Source organism: Magallana gigas, chromosome 4 (assembly GCF_963853765.1).
Source record: "Magallana gigas chromosome 4, xbMagGiga1.1, whole genome shotgun sequence".
In the NCBI taxonomy this organism is placed as follows: domain Eukaryota; kingdom Metazoa; phylum Mollusca; class Bivalvia; order Ostreida; family Ostreidae; genus Magallana; species Magallana gigas.
In genome coordinates this window covers 31,915,198-31,940,032 of record NC_088856.1, presented here as the reverse complement: position 1 = coordinate 31,940,032, position 24,835 = coordinate 31,915,198, and the positions used below count along the sequence as shown (strand labels likewise).

The window sequence follows — 24,835 nt, the reverse complement described above, 5'->3', positions numbered from 1 at the left end:
ATTCAATGACTATACAAGAGTCATTCTTTATTTGCTCAATATATAATCATCTTGTGGCATTATGAACAACATATTACATAAGTAAAATGATATCTATAGACATTTGGCATGATACAGTGTAGGATACGAAATAGAGACACAGAATTACATGCATAACAAAAAACAATTTATGGAATAATGTTGCGGTTATCAAAAGCTAAATAGAGATATTTCCCCAGATTACACAAATCTTTATAATTTTGGACACTTAATTGTATTATAATTCATAAACAGATGGTTTTTCCCAGTTATATTTCTTAAGATACTGTATTTGAATGTATTTCTTTCTAATGAGAACACTTTAAGACAAAAGATTGCTGTTGCACTTTATGATCAAAGTTTCAAAGGGTTCATCTTTTAACTGCATCCTGTTAGTAATCTTCCCAGCTATAATAAATAAATGTTTTACAGGAGCAGTCGAAGCTTGGACTGAAAAGTACTGTTTGACTATCCTTATCTTAAGATATATTAAGTGCAATAATAGAAAAAATACATGAATCTTGTATTTTCTATCAGTCCAAACTAATGTACAGTGTACTTAATATACAAGAGAGAGAGAGAGAGAGAGAGAGAGAGAGAGAGAGAGAGAGAGAGAGAGTAAGTAAGTAAAATTATTTTCAAATGGGTTATAATATTGGAAGTGATATTGATTTTCATCATGGATGGACAGTGCATTCATTTTGCTTTTAAAGGTGCATGTCTGTCTTCTACATAGCGAAGGGAAGGGGGTTGGGGTATTTAGCACTTCTTATAACAATAGATTGTTTTGATACTTAGATTATCCTGGGGGCATAGTGTGTTGTTGACACATTTCTTATTGAAGTGCAAACTAATTGGAGTAAATTGTTTAAATGATTAAAAACTCTTAATAACAACACTCTTAAAAATGTTATGAAAATTTGCTGTAATATTTAGTGATACATTGTATTAACAATTCAAAAATAAAATTTTGAAAATCTTTTTTTAATAATACAATTAAAAAATTTTATCTCAAGAATTATTTCTTTCTTCTTAAAAAATAAATTTAGTCAAATTCAATTTCAACTATTCATTTACATGTATTCATCACATTTTTTAAAGTGAACATTCATAAATAAGCATAGTAATGCAAAGTAATGCCATGTAATGCCAGCATTACACTAGATATTGGAAAGTAATGAATTACATTACCATTACTTGTAATGCTAATTTTGTGGCATTACGCATTACTAGCATTACTTTGAAAACATGTAATGCATTGCAATGCATTACCATTACATTTAGCATTACCCCAAGCCTGGATACAATATTGTATCAAATTATATTGTATCATATGATACAATATCATATTATGTATCAAATATTATACAATATCATACAATACAATATCATATTAAATTATACAATATAATATCATATGTTTCAATGTTATGATGTATTATATAATATGATATTGTATCATATAATACAATATTGTATTATATATAATGATGTTGTATTATGTGATCAAATACAATAAGGTTTAACACAATACAATGTCTTTTCATATTTACAATATCATCTTTGTTTATTACAGTATTTTATTGTATTATATGATATATTGTAAGTATGATAGGATGCAATATTTAATTTTATATTATTATATTGATTAACATATGAACATATGATTATCATACAATTTTTTAACAGATGATATATGATTTTGAGTCAAAACAGAATCCATGAATATCCAAGATCATAAAGTATGATTTTCATATAATATGATAAAGGTGGTCTCATAAAGGTGATGTCTCATAAGGATGATGCCTCGTCTCGGTGAGTTTTGTAATCTGTGATTACCTACGCTTTTAAAGAAAATTTACGTGTACTTTACATACATGTCTAGATAGCAGTATTGTTGCTCAGGTGATCGATGTTGCCCCGCGGAATGTACATTGTATTTGAAGTATAAGTATTTGAAATCGTTGTTATTACATGTGTTTGACTTTACTGTACATGTACTATTTAAATATTTACTTTGATTTATCAGTTTCTGTATATATAATATCAGACGATTTTCAGTTTTAGATATGGATCATGTACTTTGATCTAGATCTGACTTAAACACATGACAAATTTTATTGATACATGTATGATAAATGTTAACATTTAAATGGCCTGATATGGATAGAAACTGGCGTACACCATTATTTTCTTTTCCAAACTAGAGTAAGTAATACTGTTACATATGTTTCGTATATCAAACATTTTCTAAAAAGATGTATAATTTCAAATATCGAACATATTTTGGGGAATAATTTATTCATTGTCAAAGTCACATGTTCGTAATCAAGGTAACTTTTGTCCGGTTTTTCTTTTACAGGGAGTGATATTGTTTGCTCACATCAATGATTATATAAAATGCCATTTTAAATTTTAATTGAATTAAAGTATTGTATGTTTCAATGGTATCAGTACAAATTTATATAGCTCACATTATTCAAAAATTGAGAAAAAAACATATTTTGTCAAAATTTTTGGGGCAAATTACTTGACGGAGAAGGGTAGGAGGTGCCACTGCACTCTTTTCTAAGGTTTTGCCAGTATAATATGTACATGTAAAGGGCTACAGGCAAGGGGAAGGGGCACACTCATCCCAAAAAAATCTTCAAACGCAAAAAAAGAGCAAAAATCATGAAAATCCTAATCCATGTGGGGGTGGGAACTTTAACTTCAATTTCACTGTTCATTTTCTTATTTTCACTTCATTTTTAGACGGGGTCACGTGACCCCGTCTATTGGTTTACTGTCAGCCGAAGTCTCAAACCGGAAGGCACGCGTAGAACACATGAATTGAGTCTACGCGTAAGAAAATAGTGCAGAATGTTTTCATGCATTTCAGTAAATATGTATTATAAAAACACGCATTAAATCTTTTTAAGTCCTCTGTGTATAAACAAAAATCTATTTAGAAAATAAACAAATAGTTTTATTGATCAAAATATTCTTGCTCGGGTTCAAATGTGGAATGAGTTACGTAACTGAATGCACAGCGCCGTTGACGATTCAGTTGGTGTACGAGCTCATTAAAAGAGGTTGATGGTGGGATCGAAATTAAAGTTCCCAAACGCAATGTGCCATTTTTGAAAAGTTGTGACGTTTATTTTGACAATCTTTCACCTTAATACTACCAAACGTCATGCGCAAGCCGAAGTTAAAATCGGGACGGGTTATACACAGATGTTTTACAAATTAAATAGGTGTTTCATTGGCTTCCAGTCTACTTGCGGTATGACTGCTGTTCGTACAAAGAAAATAAAAACAGTTCTGAATTTGCCTTCTTGTTCGTTGGCTCTTTAGTTGATTAAACTGAATTTAAATTTTAAACAATGCATTGTAAGCAAAATGTATTATTAATAATAGATTATACATTTTGGAAGACTTATATATCATATAATATATACAATCTAATCGATTGAAGAACCAAGTTAAATGTTAATGTTCATGTTTTCCGGCTTAGTTGGAATCAGGCTTAGGGTGAATTACATTGTAAAATAATGCATTACATTACCATTACTTCATGAATTAGGGCATTAAATTACCATTACCATTACTTAATTTTCTTGAAGTAATGTATTACATTACCATTACATGAGTAAAGTAATGCATTGCCATTACTTTGTGAAAAGTCAATAAGTTTTAAAAAAGTTATTTAAAAACTAATTAAAGAGTTTTTGTAAATATTTCATAAATAAAACATGCTTAAAATATTTACAGGTTCATGTTCATGTTTACTATCAGGTTCAAATTTAATGACTTATACAAGATTGCTGTTGCACTTGTAGTGCTCAAAGTAGGGTTGGTCCCGTAACATTTGAACGCTAATGGCGGAGTTGACAATCTCTGTTATTTATGTCGCTGATTTTCGGAGTATGATTTTTAATGAAAGGAACGGTTGTATCGTAATTCGTATAGGTGATGCACGAGTTTATACCAAAAAGTAGTAAATGGCGATCGGATTTATTTTTACCTATTAATTTTGCATGAATCACAAATGAAGAAAATCGTGTCAGATAAGTCTTAAAAATCAAAATGGCGACCGTGACAAGTCTTTTTGTTGTCAAAGTTCTTGGAATCTTATTGTAAAAAAAAATTTCTAACGTCAGGTGCCTGTGTTTGTTATCGGTATACAAATGTTCACTTTGTTTGTGAATTCAGCAGTTTTAGGTGAATGTTGCAGGATAACCTCCTCGGTCTCGAAATGTTGTTTGAAATATAAAAGCCTCGGCTAACGCCTCGGCTTTTATATTTCAAAACAACATTTCTCGACCTCGGAGGTTATTCTGCAACATTCACGAAAACACGTACTTCATTTCTTAAATAATAAATAATGAAATCATGCGTCATTGTATTAAAATTTGGTTGTTTTAGATGTTTGGACCCTTGCGCTGAAGCTCACCGTAGGAAAACAAACATGCAAAGGTATAAATATTTGAGTTTTTTTTAGAAGGTTTGTAAATGTTCAACTGTTTAAATGAATAGAATTTTAGGTTTACACACATTTATTTAAGGCAGGGTCTTAAGAATATTTATCAGTTTTGAGTTTTTAAAGAAAAATTTATTTCCATTAAACCAGCAGTTGAATACAAATTTGATATCTGCGAACTTATTTCTTGTTGTAGATTGATTTTCTTTTTGTCTTCGATTTATTTTTGTCTTCTTGCTTATTTCTCCCATAGGTGTAATATAAGAATAATGCATATGCAATTAAGTACTATATCAATATATTTTAGCATGCATATTGGTTCTGTAAATGTACATATAATTATATGCCTTTGGGGAATATAGATGCATTAAAAATAATATTTCATTCGAAATGTAACGTGACAAGTATGTGCATACATTGATTAAAAAGACATTTTTTTTTTAATTTTCAGCATAATGTATGAACATCGTGCATCAAGAGACGTTTATGCTGCAATGTGTGAATTCTTTGGGACCTCAAAGGATGTTGCATTAAGAAGGGATGTCATGGACATCAATGAGATCCTTACTGGACATGCATATGCCTTCGACAAAAACAAGAAATACCGGTATTTTCAAAATTTTAGTGGGAGCACACGGGAAGGTTTCAATTTGAAAGGGTCTGACATTGATATAATGATTTGGATGGATTGTATCAAAGTTATCTGGAGATTTTCTCAATCAGAACATTACAAGTGTGATAATTATATACTTTGTTTCGATTCATCTAAAAGTCCACCAGGATATGGTTTATTGGAGATGCTCCCAAAACATGATGACTATGAGGAAAATGGTAAAATGTACCTTCCAAGCAGTTATTGGAAATCGATTATGGGATCACGTGTTCCAAAGTGTTGGCTTCATGGTCCCTGTTTAATGTTCAGTGACACTTTTGACCTTGATATTGTAATATGTATAATCAGTGAATTTTGGCCTCCATCTGCCTTAACATTTACAAAAAGATGCCAATCGTGGTTAAAGCCTGAACTTCTTCAAGAAATAGTCAGAAATGGATGTCATATCGTACCAATAGGTCACTCTAAAGGAAATCATGAACAAGCGGAATGGAGAGTTTCATTCTCTAAGGCAGAAAATAGTTTAATATGCGCTATGAACCATTGTCAGTTTTTGTTGTATGGGATAATGAAAATGTTCCTGAAGGAAGCCATTAACGAAAGCCAGAATGAAGACGTAAAGTTATTGTGCTCATATCATATGAAAACAGCACTTTTTTGGACTTGTCAAAATAACTCTTTACCTGAGTGCTGTCCAGAAAATCTTTTGAAATGCTTCTGGGTCTGTTTAAAACTTGTTATAAAGTGGGTGTATGAGGGCGTTTGTCCAAATTTTTTCATCCCTGAAAATAACATGTTTTGGGGCAAAATTTACGGTTATGCTCAACGACAACTTTTCTTAAAATTGTACACAATGTATGAAACTGGATTTTCTTGCCTCTTAGAGTGTCCTTCGATTCAGGTCTATATATCAGAAAGTCTTACCAATGAAATACCAAAACCTATTGCTAACAATAACAAACCTCTTCTTGAAGAACTCTTCATGCACCTGGAAGGTTGTTGTTGCTTGAGAATTTTCAATTTACAAACCGTTTTATGTACATTGAAGAATGTTAAAAAGTTATTAAGTATTAATTTGACCCAGATTCAAGCTCTTATGGTACAAAAAACAGCCATTTTCATGCTTCAACATATGGCTTTCCATATTATGTCCCTTAAACAAAGCAAGAATAAGTATATCTATACAGCAGAGAAGTTATCATTTCGCGCAATAAAGCTATCCGTCGAATATGGAGGTGTGTCTGATCTATTGTTTGGCGCATTGTATTACTACAAGAAAAATGACCATCAGAAAGCTTTAGCTATCATCAAGAAAACAAAGAGATTGTTGGTAGAACCATCCATGATACATTTTGCACACATACCTGATAGGAGTGATAGGGTAACAGGGAATTCGTTATCTTTAGTGGAGAGGAAAACTTTCGCCCATTCTGTTGTGATCCTCTGTAGAGTTTTTTATATTGATGAGTTAGTGACAGAGCAAAAACATAGTTTGAAATATCCATGGCCCATAATACGAATACCCCCTTTTGTTTTTGCATGCATGCTAGAATTTCTCTGTTACCGGTATGTTGATACACAAAAAGCTCAATCTACTTTGGAGGAACTTTCTGTCCTCCTGACGGATGAACACTCCAGTTATTTAACCCTTCCATTAAGAGAGATATCATGGCAAATTTTAGGAATATGCCTTGAATTATCGGGCAGATTTCATGATGCTTTTAATGCATATGAGAAATCACTTGAGGAACACCAGGAAAACAAAATTAAGTCTGCTACAGAAGAGAGGATGCATAATTTAATTGGAGAAATGCAAAAAACTCGAAATCAGTGATAAAAAAAATAATTAAAAAAGATGTATTTATAATGATTGTTTTTTTAAATTTATTATTTAGGAATATTGTGTATGTAATTATTATGAGCAATGTATATATAATTGATATTTTTGTACCAGACGTTTTGTGTTTTACCAGCAATTAAAGTTACTATACTCCCATTAAATTAAAGTTAAATAATGATTTTTAAATAACAAGTTTTTAAGTCACATAGTTTGTTGCAATGAAAAGATATAAAGATATTATTTCTTATTTTATTGCTTTAGACTTTCATTACTATGTAAAAGGATGAAATCCCATAACATATCAATGGTCCCTTATTAATCGGATAATTAAAACCGACTATCATTATTTTAAAAAAGGAATTATTAACAAAGAAGTAATTATAAAGGAAAACTATAGGCAGAGTCCATTGCCACGTGATATAAATCAACCAGTAACAGAGAAAATCGTACTTATTTTCGATGTGTTTGTATATGACTGTATATTTATAATTGAGTAATACGGACTAGTAAGTTTTTTTTTCTATATGAGATTGTTAATTTATTGTGATAAAGCAACACGGACTTGAAATAATCCTGGTGAATTAAGAATAAGTTCAAAATTATACTTTGTGATTAGAAACAAAATCCATTAAAAGTTAACACTTCGTTTAACGTTTAAAGTTGAAAAACCAAAACATACTGAAACACTACATCCAAAACCCCTGTCACACCACCAGGGCTGCGTTGTTGAAAAATTACGCACTTTGAAATTTTTTTTCAAAGTGCGTTAATTTTGGGACCAAGTCAACGCACTTTGAATTTTTTTTTATTTTTTTTCCAAAGTGCGTTGATATCGTCGATATTAACGCACTTTGAAAAAGAAATTGTTCAGGGTTTAGTCAAAATAATTAATACTTTTATATACAATAAATGATTGTTTTAACCTTGTGCAGTTTAATTTGAAAAAGAACCCGTTGCATTCTCAGCTAACTTGATAAACAGTCTGTAGATGAGAATTTTTTTTCTCATAAGACAATATCGACAATTTACACACAAAGAACAATTCGGAAGCTTTGAATTATCCAAATATGACATAAACTTCATCGCTTAGCAACTCCATTATTCTATTTTGAGTATGCAGCAAATTTACTTCTCATTTGGTATACTGAGCTTACAAGAACGAATGTGATTTGTATATATTGATAATGGAGATCAATGTATAACGTATTTAAACTGGCTTATTGCATGTGCTTGTAAACAAACATAATATGATAAAAGGATACATTAGTTATGATTATCAAAAACAATATGATCTTTTAGAAGATCAGTGCGAGAAAAAAACCCCACATCCTAATGTTCATTTTAAGTTTATAATAATTTAATGTTTGTTAATGTAATTTCTTTTTATTTTGAAGTGATTTATTTGATAAGAAAACAAAATCAGAATGTTAAAACTCGTATATTAGATTCTTTAACATACCAATGGAGAAATTATTGTTTGGCCAGCTCGTTTTTTCAATATCACTCCATGTACTTAATTTACAACAGAGCATATTTCTTTTTCCGCTTTAAAGCGTTTTAGTTGCTGAATATCATATGTTTTGGAAGGAAAAATGAGGGGTAGGGGTCCTTCTTCCTGTACATGTAATCAAGTAAATGCATGATGCACTGGTGATTGACCGGTATCTTTGGATAACCCCCACCCCCACCCCATCCCCGTTCTCAAATACGGTAAATTAAAGATTCACCAGTGTTAACAAATCATCATACTATCAACAAATTAGAAATTCAACTCCAGAATTTGCGATTTATACATTTTTTTCAAAGTGCGTTAAGAGTGTCGATACTAAAAAATTTTGATGTACCATCTTAACGCACTTTGAAAAAAATTTTCAAAGTGGGTTAACTTGGTCCAAAATTTAACGCACTTTGAAAAATTTTTTCAAAGTGCGTTGATTTGGTCCCAAATTTGACGCAATTTGAAAAAAATTTTCAAAGTGCGTAATTTTTTCAAAGTGCGTTGCCACACTGCGTCCTCAAGGTGATCTTGTTGCGTTCATGAAAATTACAAAACGCCGAGGTGTTCCTACAGCGCTGCAACAACAAAGCGACATCTTCGTTTGTCGCAGTGGGATCACCAAGTACGCCACGCGTGACGACGTGCACTTTGAACATGCACAAAGTAAGCGCCGTTCCTCTGCGTTCTGATAAACACACATGCGGTAGAGACGAAATTGGGTCGGCTTAGCAACGCGGTAAGAACTCAAACAGCGCCACAAGATATCCGCTGGCCCGCTCAAGTACCATATAATCGCAGCATGGACGCAATTGTAGACGACTGAGCGTGCACAGAGACCTCACGGAGTCCTATAGGTTGTCAATGCATTTCGAGCAGTAGGGAAAACATCGTGTGCACGCAGTCAGCGCATTTACCACGTACTAAACTCAGGAAAACAATTCTTGGCACCTAATACAATGTAATGTAGGTACAGTTCAGCTGGAGAGCAGGTCCAATCGCCAAGAGAAACTCCGTATAGACGAGGTAACTGTTACAAGTGTCTAAAGGAGACATCTGTCAGAAGATTCGGTCGCCATCAGGACGCCGTGATATCTTTACCTTTTACAAATTTCATGTAAAATTATACATTAGCATGAATTTCCTCTGCGATCTTACGGCCATTTCAGTATTTTTTTAACACCGCGATAACTCTATGAAAACACAACCTGGTGCTACAGGGCCTTTATTACATACCTTGTACACTAAAAATATGAAATATAGACTTTCTATTTTATTCTAAATTTATTGGTGAATATTCACACTATAATCATACATGAAATCAGGATAATGAGAATTTGAATTTGGTGTTATGGACCCCTGTATTACTTTGCGCGCACATCTGTTACAATAGTTCGATAATTGCAATACGTCATACAAATGTATTAAGAAGATACAATTTCAGTGATAATTTTCCCTGCTGGGAGTGATTTTTATTGAAAAAAAACCCCCCATGAAAAATGACTCAAACATGAATATCGAAAAGTTAATGAAAAAAAAATAATACCATTTCATTATCCTCTCTGAATCTTTCACAAAGGTACTGTAATTGTGACGCCTATAAAGTGCATTCACCCGTATAGGTCTTTAAAATTTTGCAGAAGACATCAATTTTTCAGTACTTTTTGTATAGGAAACAGTTTCTGCAACCATGGCCCACAAAGATATTCACATGATAACTTTATCAACCAATAAATGTTTCACATAACATATGTGATACGCTATGCCTTAAAATAAATTTACACTACCTTGGGATGCTTTCATACAAGTTTCGACCTCTTTGGTCTAAATATTTTTGATATTTCTAATATATGCCAACATTGTTCTATAACTATAAATTATCTTCCTTTGTAAGAAGGCGTGACCCATCACCCTTAACAATTTTAATTCCCTTTATTCAAGGATGCTTTGTGGCAAGTTTGATTGAAATTGACCCAGTGGTTTTTTCAGTTCAAGTCAGCTAAACGATTAACATAACATTAATCGGGATCTGTCAAACTAATTCAAACAAAAAGTTTGAAGAGAATCAAAATAAAGGTATCTTTTTTAAATTCATTACTTTTTGGAAAGGACAGCTGACATAGGATATCGGATATAATCCTTAAAAAACCCTGAAATTTTTGAACATTTTTATCATATCCACAAAAACTGTACACAAAATTTGGCAAAATTTGGTAGATAGCACCCGTAGGTTGAACGAATATTTATAAGTAAGCGATTTAGATTACCCCATCCCAGGAAACATTAAATGTATGCAATCTTTAAAATTCTTTTCTCTGCACTTTGAGTAATTTAATTTTACATCCATACTTTCCGACGATCCAGTTAAATATAAATAAACACTGAAATATATAGCAAAGAAAACTGAATTTGATGAACGGAATTATGGTATGTCAAATTCAATATATGATAATTTAGATGTTGAACTTGAAACAATGCGCAAGAAGTAAACAGTTGTCAACAGTTGTTAACGCTAATTCGGTTGTATACTTAGAATACTTAGTATCTGATTTGGCCAACAAAAAAAGAAGACACTTACCATGCACTGAATTTTTTATAATAAGACTAAACGAATATACAAAAGGTGCTAAGACAAGTATACAAATAAATTATATCCCAGTTATAACTACAAGCAAGTAAATGTTTATATACAAATGAAACTTATAAAATACTTGACAATAGGAAAACATCATTTATCTTGAAAGCTGTTATACACATCATAAATTAAAAAAAAAAAAGTACTACATTCCCAAAATAGGGAATCGTCGACATTTTTGTAGCATCAATGAGTAGAGTTTTTAACAATCAAATGAATGATATGCTTGTTTTACGGGCCTGTGAAACCTCGTTGAAAATTAGTGTCCATTCTAACAAGACGAACAAATTCAAACTAAAAAGTTGAAACGAGACGAAAACTGTGAGTTATGCTTGCTTTTTATAACGATCTTCTGACTTTCATGAGAGACGATTTAAAGGAGTATTTTAAATTCTTCCAGTCTTCCCAGTTAACTCCCTGCGCATACCCGCTATCACGATACAGTCCATTCAGACAGCTATTTTGACAGCCATTGTGCCACCAGCCTCCTTTGGCCCATACAGCGCAATTGCCTTTATAATTGTCATTGTCCCTGTCATAGGTGGTAAAGGGTTGGCCATTGTTACAATAATAACAAGTTTTCTCTAAAGTATTACCTGTAAATATAATGTATTTGACAATTTTGTGAAATATTTAAGTAACTTGGAAGAGATTTTTTATTTTTAATAAGGTACATTGTATAATTTTTAAGTTACGAAAATATGTTTTTTCATTGTTATTGGTTTGCTTAAGAACAGTTATTAAAAAAAGCTTTCAAAACTCGACTCAAGATTAATACAGGTGGAAAAGAAGAAACAATGAAAAAAATAATAATAAACAAACTAGAGATTAACAAAAGTAGATATAAGATCAGATATGCTGAAAACGTGTCAAAAAAGTGGACGGTTGCAAGAAATAAACTCAATTATGATACGAGAGAAAACACGCTGAATGTGATACTATTTAAAGGGGCATGGTCACGATTTTGGTCAAAAATTATTTTTTCGATTTAAATGTTTACAATGCTTCAGTAAGGCATTTTTAATAGGCAACCATAATTTGAGTGTCATATGATGAGTTATAAGCGAGTTACAGAGCTTACAATTCTTCGCTATGTAAACAACGCGTTTGTTTACATTTTGAATGTTGAAGTGAAAATTCCAGTTTTAGACCTAAAATGAATGTGTTAATCGTTAGGAACTGTTTATTTATGCTTAAAATGAATAATAAGATAGACAAACCATCTTTAAAAAGATTTTTACTGGTATATTGAACCTATGTAAACAAAATCAGGGCACGAGCCTTGTTTACATGACGAAGAATTGCAAGCCCTGTATCTTTCTTCAAACTCAACGACTGGCACCCAAATTTCATTTGATCATTAGAAATGCATTCCTAAAGCATTGCAAATAATAAAAACAGAAAAATAAATTTGACGAAAATCGTGACCATGCCCCTTTAAAGAGCCTGAAACACATCTACCTTGCATATCTAACAATGGTATTTTAGCTGTAAAAATTTTCATGTACAAATATCTAGTAAATAAAAATTTCAAATATTTCAAATTAAAAATTGGTATTTATTTTTTTAAAAGAATGTTATTCTTAATTTATTAAAAAGATATGTAAAATCGACAAAAACAGAAAAAAGATGTTGAATAACAGAAGGATTCAGTACTAAATCTTTAATGGCGTTCTAAAAAACAATTTAGTATTTTTCGTTTAGGTAGTGAGACCAAAGAAGAAGAAACAGGCCAAATTGCGAGATTTTATCTATTTTTTTAACTTGGGCGCAATATATTGATACAACAATGTATAGCATTACGCGTTCCAATTGCAGCACATCATTGACATTTCCGTTACTAAGGAGGCTGGTAAATCAACAAATTACCCATAAGATCTACCTTGAAATTTTAGAAATGATTTATTTAGCCACAGCTGTCAATAGTAAAGAAGAAATCTAAATATTTTTTTTCTATATTTTTTTTTACAGAGTTCTTCTTCAAATGGAGATTGATAAAGTCTAAAATGACAACATGTACGACCACCGAGCCGTCTGAAACGGTGTTGCTTTATCATCGGTTATTTTAAAACAGAAAGTTATAACTGTTACATGTGATTCACAAAAAAGTAAGTAATATAACTATGGGATGATATATTCTTGTTTACAAAGAAGGCATAAAAATTCAACTAGGAGTTTTTTATTTATGAATATAAAAGCAAGTACGAGTTTCATTTTTAAAAATAATTTGTCATGTATTTAACCTAAAGACTATCTAGCGTCTTAAAAGTTATACATACATTGTTTTGTAGTACACACACTATTCACTAAAGCAATTTTTGAAAATATAATTATGTACTTTGTTAACAAACTTTAATCGCAATATTGTGGTTTCATCAATGTCCGTAGAAAACTTAATTTTCAAGATTTCGTTGTTGAGTTGAACGACGAATGTTTATTAAAGTGCAATATCTAATCATAATGGTATGTTCTATTGATAGGGTCAGTGGCCACAATTTTGCAAGTTGCATATCATAAGAACAACGGCTATAACTAAATCAAGGAAAATTAATGCCAAAGAATATTATTATAACCATAGTATTTGAAGAAAAAATGTTTTGTACCTGTTTGTTTCTAAAGTATATATATTATATGTTACCGTTGTGTTTGTACAGTTTTAAAGAAACCCACGAAAGGTTCGTCTCAAGAAAGAAAGAAATGAACTGACCTCAAAACTTTTATATGTTTATAAAAATTCTCCGTACCAGCATCTCCAGTGTATCCAGACACCTGGATCCTGTAATTGTCTGTGACGTCAGCCACGGTAAAACTGCTGTATTCAGCATACCGCTTGTTTCCATCATGGTCCTCCAACTCAATCCTCAGTACAGTGTGACCGTCAGCGGTCAGACGATGGATGTACCTGTTTCCTTGAAATGATAAATTACCTGACGTTATTAGATGTTCCTCATATTATCTGATTCTAAAATTAGTCAAACCTGAGCAACATGTTAAAAATGCTATAAAAATATTAAAAATTATGAAATAATCAACTTCATGTTGTTCAATACCTAACCAGACTTCGGATGCAGGTGATCCAAATCCAAATTCATAATCTGACCAGTTTCTGTAGAAATTCTCTGATCCATCGTGTCTTCTTTGAATTACCTTGGATATAGGTACTAGTACATTACAATTATTTGACACATCCAGGTCAATAATAAGATAAGATACGATATTCTTTATTGCCTCCAATTTAATTAAGAAATAAAGTACGAGTTATCGTGAATGTTGCATAATAACCTACAAGGTTAAGAAATGTTGTTTTGAAATATAAAAGCCAAGGCTTTAATATTTCAAACAACATTTCGAGACCAAGGAGGTTATCCTGCAACATTCACGAAAACAAGAACTTTATTTCTATTCTACTAACAGCCCAGTATTTCTACAGTTCGTTTCTCCTATAGAGAGACGATCTTGGTCATCTTGGTCATTTTGACGGCTGTTCCGTGTAACCCGAACGGTTTTGTTAGTAATGTTTACATGTGTATAGATCAAAGGAATCACATGCAGACGACACATGCAGACTTTTTCTTAGGATTTTAATACTCTTCACTTATTTATTAAATATCTTTGAATCACATTCCTAATATTTTAAGAGCAATTCAATACGATTATTACTACTACACGTAATATATTTTATGTAAAAACACGCTGTGAAAAAGTGCTAGGGAGGTCCTAGGAACAGCCGCATTGATCTCTTAAAAATAAAAAAATTGAGGCAATACACATTGTTTTTACTGGAACTAACACGTGAAATTGACATGGTTTTATAACTTTTTACAGTTTGCAGTTGTACTTCCATGATCAGTGCGAGACAAATTGGTATTTCTGATCTGATAATTTACTGATGACGTTCGTGGTATATTGGAGAATAATGTCCGCGGCATCTCTTTGATCTCGGCAATAACTGTAGTAGAATGAAGAGTATTGCATATTCAAACAATAAACTGATGTCATAAAAGAACGGAAACGAAACATATCTATAAATGTACATATCTGTGATAAACATTTGTAATTAAATTACGGCTGTCTATAGAAAAAGAAACCTCTGGGTTTTTTTTTTACAACATAAATGGAACGGTTAACATGCTTTCGTTTTGTAAAACGATATCTTTTCAAAGCTTGCACCATTAACACAGCCAATAAAGGATTAACACCGCAATTCTAGTCTCAATTCATAGCATTACACATTCATAGGCATCAAATATTTCCAAAATGTTTTCAAGGTTGAACAGCATAAAACAATGTGTATATATTAAAGTTATTTGTAGCCCTATTACATAATTGACGAGTTTTACAGACAGTTTTACTAGTAATTGATAAAGTGGTACTAAAAATTGATTAAAAATCTTTTTTTTTACGATCTGCTAAAGCTTATTAGGTCTCAACTTAGTATGCATTCTATTAAAAAAAAACATGTCGGGATCAAAAGCAAGATTAACATGCCATTGTTTTTCTTCCTCTACCCAAATTGCTATGAGAACCATTTTTAAATATTCTTTTTGTTAAAAACTATCTTCTAATTATCATAAAACACATCAAAAGGCTTATATTTTTTACCTGTTTGTAAAATTAAGTGCAGTTACATGCACATCATACAACTTACACTCACAATTCTGGATGTGTAATGAGTTTTAATCTGATCTGTGGAACGTGTCTAAAACAATAAGCGGCACTTATCAGTGAAACCGTTTGGTGGTCCACAATTTAATGTTTGATATGCTAAAAAGCGACAGAGGAAATTTTGAAAACCCTTGAATTGTGAAAAAAGTGTTTTATATATATGTTACTAGTCCACGTAATAGTCCAAGCTGTTCTAAAAAGTATCTTTTTTCTATCTAGGCGGCATTGTCAATTTTATTAAATATCGAATTTGACAAATATTTTTAGCGAATCGATGAAGTTTTCTATTATCTAGCCTTTTGTTTTTGTAGTTTTAGTACGATTTGTATTGTTTACCCCCAAGGTGAAGATTTCCAGGTTTTTTTTAGACCGTCGCATTTCAAAGTGAACGTTGTGTCATTCTAATATTTTCCAATATGGTGTATTCTACGGATTGAATTTTCCATACGGTATATGCAGATAATAGAAACGAAGCGGTTAGATGGTAAAGTAGATGTCGATATTCTCCTTAAATGACATAACTATACTTAGTAAGTTTAAGAGGTATGCACATAAACGGATGCTGTTAAGTTGTTAGTGTCAGCTAATTACCGTTTTGCCAATACATATGATTTAAATTTTGGTATTTTTGGTCTTTTTCCAGGTCTTGCAAAACAAAAATAGTTTTCTGTACTTTAAAAAAATAATAAGCAATTTTTAAAAAGGCAGTATGTTCAGTTTAAAAAAACAATGTTGGACAGCTTTGACTGACATCTAAACACTCCAAGTACATTCCAACAGGACAGGATCATAAAAATGTGTAAAAATATCACTGCCATCACTTTTACGATCGTTCAGGTTCAGTTTTTCTATACATGCGAACAAATCAATCTCTCAGGAAGATGGTTCTTGTCAGAAGTCAGAATTTTGGGGTTTCTCGTAGCCATCATCATCATCATCATCATCATCATCATCATCATCATCTATATTTGCACGGATTACAAAAGTGGGGAATCCTCTTGCTGAATGGTGAGCAAGAGGAAATATACCAGTCAAATTTTTATCCTTATCTTCATACCATTTTCTGATATCTGTTTTACCTCCTCGACTAATACTTCCCTTGGCTTGATGTTATCTAGAACAATTCGTTTTGTTCGGCGTCTACCATTGACAAACGTGTAATCTGTAAACACAGATTTGTCTCATCCTTGCATGGTTCTATTGACAGTCGATCATTGCATTCTGTGTTGTATAGTCCAACACATCTCAGTCAAGAACTGTTTCTTATATCTTTCACTCAGACACAAATTTAACCTTGTACATATAAAAGCTTTGCACTTTAGCCACAAAGTTTTGGTAAATATTATTTCGGTGTGCCGTAGCGATACAGCAAAAAATGTTAGAAAAGCTAACATCGAATATGTAAGACCGAATAATTAATATATTTTGTTAAATGTTGATAAGATATATCTAGAGCCATATGTAAAATTAATCATCATACAATAAAATGCTTTTATGATTATAGGAACATTGGATTTTGTAAGTAGCATAATAAATTAACATTTTAATAGTTTCAAAAGTCATAAAATTTTCCTCCTTCTCGCACACACAACTTCCAAAATTAAAATATCATTTTCTACATTGCAAATAGGTATTAGAGGTTTTTATAAAAAACAAAAAACACCATTATAATTCAAAGCCAATGCCTTTCTTACCGTCCAGGTGTACCTTTCCTCGAAAGAACAGTAAATCTCTTTGGAATCCCCGCCTATAACAATAGCGTACACTCCTGTCTTTCCCATGAATTGAGAGACACAGTCACATGTTTGACATTCATCTGGAAAAAAAATAAACGATTGAATGGTATTTTATTAATTCCTTTAAGTACTCATTTATTTTATATTGTTTCAACCACAATTGTTACTCAGTCGTTAGAATTAAATTTAAAAATGCAAAATTGTCAATCACACACTTTGGTTTTAAAAAATACTATACATGATATATATAGTATGTAAAGTCGTGTGTAAAAAGGAAATCGCTTAGAAAAGTAAGAAGTTGTTTACCGTGTCTTTTGTAAAAAAAAGTATTATCTTTGAGTTACATTGAACCCTCCCTTCTTGGTACAAAATCTCAATATAGCTGCGCGCATGCTACCCGTGAGCTTCAGTAGATTAATCATATGTCTCCATTATTTTCAGTTTGTTAAAAAAAATACCCAACTTTAGTGCAATCTTAATGTGTGAAATATCTAACTCAATATCGTTTTACTTTAGTTCCAACTTTCCGGATTGTTGAAATGTAACTGTGCAAAGACTTTTTTTAATACATTTCAAAAAATATTCCTTGGATGGGAAGGTTACAATGTAACAATAACTATTTGGAAGTCCGAGGTTAACTCGTTCAAGTGAAATCTGTTTTCCCAATGTAGCTTCAATTTCGATCGATCAAAAATAATCCATGCAGATTAAATTATGTAATTAAAATATCTATTCAAATTAATGTTGTTATTTTGAAAGCTTATCATTGCACGTAAACGCAGTTTAGAATGTGTTATTACGTATACATCGACAACTAGCTCGATTCAATGGATCGCGTAGATTTCTGTCATTCCATGCATGTATGAATTATAATCGATTATCATGAGCAGTACGGGAAAATACTAAGTGGATGTAAATATGTGCATTTCAAAAGGATACTTTAAATATATTTCAAAAAATACATTAAATAAAGTGTTGAAACATATTTAAAATCAATGTTTTAGAGAGTAGACATACCGTAGGTACAAATCCCATTTCTTCTGTCAACATATCCTTCTCCTTCACATTCGTCAACCTGATTGAAACATTATTAAATTCATCGCTGAAGTAAGTGAACTACGAGTATATTAATAAGACAGCACATATTGTTGTAACATATAACTTTCGTCTAGTTCAGTCTGTGAAACGCTAGTTATGACACCGTTGGGCAAACTTGCAAGGGACAAAGCCTTGTCTGTTGCACTTAGTGTAATATTAAGTCATTAGCTGATCGATCTTTAAAAAAAAGAGAAGTATGCATAGATATAATTTTAAAAAAAACCCAACAAAACTGCATACTAGTATAGTATGTACCTTTTATCTGAAATCTGTTGAAAATGAAAATAAATACCTTCATATATTATATTTAGAATTATTTCTATTTAAAAGCCGGTTTTTTGGTTTCAGATTTGATTTTGTCTTTGCATTCTTTAGAGGTCAAAATTTTTTAATTTAGCTTGAATTTTCATACAACACATCGATAACGAAATAAACATAAAAGTTACACCGAAAAAATAAATAATTAATATCGAATAAACTCTAAGTTATTTCATATTAAGACTTAACATCATATTTACCATTTGCAGGCGTCTACACGTGGAGTGAGACAGTGTATTGCCGGTATTCTTCCAACCTCTGCTGAGTCTACATGTTTGTCCAGTAGGCGTGGAGCACCGTTCTATAGCGTTACAGGACAGGTCATCTAGACATTTTGCTGCACATTGGGCATTGGTAATTTTTCTGGACGTGTTTACCTCTAGAAGGATTCCATTATCGTTTCCATATGAAACATCTCCTTCGTTAAAAAAATGTTCAGATATTTGTAAAGCGACAGCGTCAGCAGAACTGCCAATCAGACAAAACACAGTTCCGACGAGGAACATTGAAGTCAACATCTTCTCGGACGAAATGCTAAATCAAAGATAAGATGATGTTTTAGTATTGTAACACTTTCAATGATCAATGCATCCTTTAACCCCTTTATAAAAAGTGACGTTCTAAAACAGCCATCATAAGGTTGAAATCAATCTTTGTAGAATTTGGTTACAATTTTCTGGAAGATTAAATATAATTTTAAAGGATGTAAAACGTTTGAAAAAATGAAATGAAAGCGCTAACGTTTTACAATATTAGTGTTGTCTGCCTTTTTTATTTTCATATTCGTTACAGGACACTGTGAATATATATATATATATATATATATATATATATATATATATATATATATATATATATATATATATATATATATATATATATATATATATATATATTGTTTGTTCTAGAATCACTGCCAGATACTTAAACTACTATTAACTAAATTACACTACACATCCAAATGATGAATAACTTACGTATTTTAAGTATGGTACGTATTCGTCAGCCGGTTGGAAGATGACAAACACATAATTATCTAAAGGTGGTCACATCGCGCCAATGTTATTAACATTTTTTTTTTCGCAAAGTGACCTTCATTTATATACCTTTAATTCTAAAAAAAAAAAAGCATTGCTGTTTCTTTGCTAGATTAGGGAATAATAAATATTCATTAGCATGATAAAAGATGAAAGATTTTTTTATTCATGAGGTACCTGTGGCTTGTTTCAAAAGATATTGCCACCACTGATTATCTTTTATTAGAACTTTTTCTTGCGTATTTCAATGTAAATTTGGATCACATCAAAGCCAATTATGACCTTCAGATTTGAACTTGGTATCGTGATTTATCCTGATTCTTATAACGATGTTGTAAAAAGAGAAAACAATATCTTTTCTTTGTTTTAAATCCAGTTAGAATTTTCAAATAACAATTTATTGATGACAATGAACGTCTGATTTTACTAGCTTTATCTTTAAAAAAATACAAATAAAAAATCAATCAATAAATCTTGATCAAAAAAAAAGCAGAAGAAAAAAGCAGCGTTCATTATTACAGTTTAACTGAACGTTATGATTATTTTTTGGGTGGTGGATCCAATTTGGAATCTGATTGTGGCGTTTTTTATACTTGTATATCCCACCCTCTTTTGATGATTGCCATATCAGGGTCATACTTTTTAATGTTTTTATGTAGGGGGTCAGATTCTATATTGGATGTTGCCCAATATATTGAAAATGTATCAGCGGTGTTTTCTAGTCTCGTCTGACCCCGTCAATATTTACAGTTTTTACATCTTTGACATTTATTTGAATAAATGGCCTATTTAATCTTCAACTATGTTTTTTTTCTAATTCTATCAATAAATCTAGTGGAGTAGTTTTGCCTCTTTATAACAAAAGAACATAAATATTATGTTTAATTTGGTCCATTTCGGCGATTACGGCATGCCTTTTCCAGCACCAAGTATTTGCCATATAAGGTCACGTCAAAATACGACAAGCTTGTAAACTTTACATTTGTCGATTTGTAACATGTCAGATGTGCTACACGTATATCCGAGGAAGAAGATACAAATGCGGAAACTATGGGTTACACATTACAGTTTTGTCTTATTTTTATTATTGCCCACAGATGTAACATAAAATTGGGATTCACCGGCTTTAGGTAACATTTGATGAAGCTGAAGTACAATGTGCAAAGTCAGAAGATAAATTAACATTCAAAAACAACTAGCTGCAAAATGTGCATCGTACGATGGAACAGAGTCATATCTCAAAGTATTTATGCCTGAGTCTTTATAGGTTACACATTCATACTCAGGCTCACACAAAGAAGATTCAATATTATATAATGGAGAAAGAATATGTTCACGCAGGATTGGCTCGTTTGCCACAACAGTTATAAGATTTAGCGCCAATGGGATGATGTATTCTTATAGATTACATTCAATTTTGTGTATTATCATGGATCTAGTGAACACGTACCAGTTAATATTATTATAACAATTTCCATAAATAAACAGTAGCAAATCAAGAGAGATTTTTTGGAGACGCCCTTGACAAGTCATTGAGTTTGAACAGGAAAGCACACCTAGTTTGGTGTAATGATACCATTCAACATTGAGTTAAGTTTTAAATGGCACATGACTATAAACTCACGCATGTAATATATTACTGTTTGATATATAATTATTTTATCAATAAATAGTTGAAATATGTGAGAATTATACCGAACGCGTGTGGTCTTAGATACATCTATACATGACTGCCGTACATTTTTGGGAGTTGATTTTAATCAACTCTCCTATGCAGTTACTCTGGCAAACCGAAAGTGAAACAGTGTTTGGACCTAAGCACAAATCATCACCGCTGACAAGACTAAGTTCTTGAAAATAATAGAAAAAATTCGATCTAATGTATGCTGAGGCATTGATTTTCAAGGATTTAGTCTTATTTATAAACACTTTGAAAATAGTCAAATTTTATACACTACGAACAATTTAGATATTTTTGTAGTCTCATGTTTTCCTACGCCAAAGTTAATTTTGTCTCGTTCAACCAGACGCTCGGCTGTCTCCGTAAATCTGTGACAAGCAGAGAGGGGGCTCTCTTGCTTGTCGGATATTACCGGAGACAGTTGAGCGTCTAGTTAAACGTGACGAAAGTTCGATATCAATAGTGCTTGGATCCATACAATTTTTAGAATTGTTTCGATAACTAATACATACTAGTAGACAGTTGAATTCTATCTTTAAATATTTCACAACATGATTCACATGGGGTTTCTCGAAATTCTTGTCGGAAAAGTCTATAAATTCATATTATAAAAAAGTGCGGAATTCAAATACAAACTAGAAACTAATTGCCATGCAAGATAAATTGATTTTAAAAGAAATGATAAACGATAAAATCAACTCCCGTCAGTACTTCAGTACTTTGATTTTGTATACTAGTAAACATTTCCAAAATTTCTATACATTGCACCCACAAGACCTGGTCTACAATCTAGAAATGATAGATTCATTTGTATAGAAAATGTACCAATCAATTACAAAATAATCTCCAAGTCACCAGGTCCTAGTTGTCTCGAGAGAATACACAAGTATTGTGGAATCATTAGAATTCGTGGTGGCTCGATTTTCGTGGTATTCGTGGGTAGCCCTCCCCCACGAATTTAAATCCTCAATGAAAACAATTTTAGAAAGAGTTATCTTTGTTACTAAAACAGTAACCGACGCATCCACGAAATTACATCCTGACGAAAGAACAAAATAGTCACAGTCCACGATAATTGGTCGCCACGAATTTAAATGATTCTACAGTAATTCTTATTTGGCCTTTAGCCAAAAAGTACAATGAACATGTATCACTTAGTAATGGTACATTACCTTACATATACATTTGGAATGCTGCTATGGCTGTACTTGTTTTCAAAAACAAAGAAAGCAAACCCTCGTGCAGGGGATATTTAGATGCTAGATGGTTTGTCAAAACAATGGATAGCTAATTTTAATCCCAATAAAAATTAAACTTTCCGGAAAGTTATACTTCTGGAAAGTTATACTTCGTCATTATATCATAAAGTATAGTGACAATGACCCTGAAATCAAACTATTAGAAATGTAAATTTAGGAGTTAACTTTTAGTTCGAAGTAAGTTAGTAACTATATACAGTATTTGTAATATGGCATGCCTTCGATCAACCGTAGTTAGCCATAAAAACTCTCTTCCTTGTGAACTTTTGATAAAATATATACATCTATAAGACCTGATTGAAAATATGACTGAATATTGTAATAAAAGGGAAGCAACCTCTGAGAGAGAATAATTAAATCACTACAGTTCGGATCTTCATTTTCCTTTTGAAATAGCGCTTAAATGATGGATATTGGTAGAAAATGTAATTCTTCAGAAGAAAGGTTTTTACTATCAACTTTTAAGTTATGGAATGATCTATCTCTGCATATCAGAAGTCTCTTAACTATATCTTCCTATTTCAAATGCTGTACAATATTAATTAGAAACCCCTGAAAAGATTTTAATCAAGGAAACTCCACACATGGAAACCTTTATTACCAATTGTCAATTAAGTAACAGTACCAGCTTTCTTAATGTTGACATTTAAAATTTTTATGAGAAATAATTACATGTGCCATAATTGTTATCTCCATACTGAACACGTATTTCATTTTTATTTTTTTATGTTCTAGTTAATGATTTAAAACAAAGGAATACTCCATTTATCAGTGATACTTCTCCCTTACAGTCATAACGCACGCTGAATCAATATGCCATTTATGTGCTATGTTCTTTATGGAGTAAGCTCATATAGGTAATGTCTGCATACTGCAAAAGTCAATAATGCTTTTAGCATAATCGAATATAATGAAATCAAATAAAAATCTGACAACGTCCGTTTAATATATAAACCAACAATAAAAAAATACATCTTTTCAAAGAAGAAAATTGTCGACATAATTTAAACATCATAATTTAAACACACAATATTGTACACGCATTATCCACTCTATGAAACACTGTTAACTATTAGTTCTATTCTAACAAAACATTAAAACATTCAAACAATAGAATAATTCTGACTTCCGAAAGAACCTCAACAAGAACTAGTGCTTGCTTGTCGTTACATCTTTCTGACTTTCATGACAGAGGATTTCAGTGAGTAGGATAGAGTCAACCATCCCTCCCAGTTCACGCCCTGTCCGTACCCGTTGTCACCATACACTCCATTCAGACAGGTGTTTTGACAGTGGTTGTGCCACCAGCCTCCTTTAGCCCACTCAGCACAGTTGCCTGGATAATTGTCATTGTCCCTGTCATACGTTGTAAAGGGCATCCCATTGTTGCAGATACCGCATGTTTGTTCTAATGTATTACCTGTGAAAAAACGTATTTGACAATTTTATTGAGTTATTTTTGTGACGAATGAAATACTTCATTAAAATTCCTAAAGTATCTGTTTGTCAGAAAATCTGGTAGTCAAATTCATTGATTCTTCAAAATGATCATCTTACAATGTATAACACATGATTGTATAACATGAAAATACAACAATTTCATGAACAATATGACACACATGTAAATATTTGTTCTCAAAACTACGTACCTATTATTAAGTATTTTTAACTTGAACTGCTCCCATTGAGACGGTTATTTTAAGTGAAAAAAAAACATGCGACTCATTTGATAATTCGTTTTAACATCATATCGCAAATTATCAGATATTCTGCACAGGGTGATAATTATATGTAAATTTATCAAGCTGAGATATCCCAAACTTTTTATTTTTTATTCACAGTTTTTTTCCAAAAGAACATGTTTATCTATACATAACACAGCTGTACATATTTAACGGAATGATATTTTTTCCAATGATGTTTCAAACTTTCTTACCGGCATCTCCAGTGTATCCAGTCACAAAAATTCTGTAAT

The 24,835-nt window shown here is 31.7% G+C and overlaps 2 long non-coding RNA genes across 2 annotated transcripts; one reads left to right on the top strand and one right to left on the bottom strand.

Moving 5' to 3' along the window:
* The first annotated feature begins 2,164 nt into the window (after positions 1–2,164).
* LOC136275173 (uncharacterized) lies at positions 2,165–7,086 on the top strand. The gene is made up of 3 exons (XR_010713701.1): positions 2,165–2,226; positions 4,429–4,479; positions 4,935–7,086. It is a non-coding gene; the product is annotated as an uncharacterized lncRNA (long non-coding RNA).
* Positions 7,087–11,069: 3,983 nt separating this feature from the next.
* On the bottom strand, positions 11,070–14,266 carry LOC117682839 (uncharacterized). Its single transcript, XR_010713700.1, has 3 exons — positions 14,117–14,266; positions 13,811–13,975; positions 11,070–11,662 (listed from the first exon to the last, which is right to left on the bottom strand). It is a non-coding gene; the product is annotated as an uncharacterized lncRNA (long non-coding RNA).
* Positions 14,267–24,835: the final 10,569 nt, after the last annotated feature.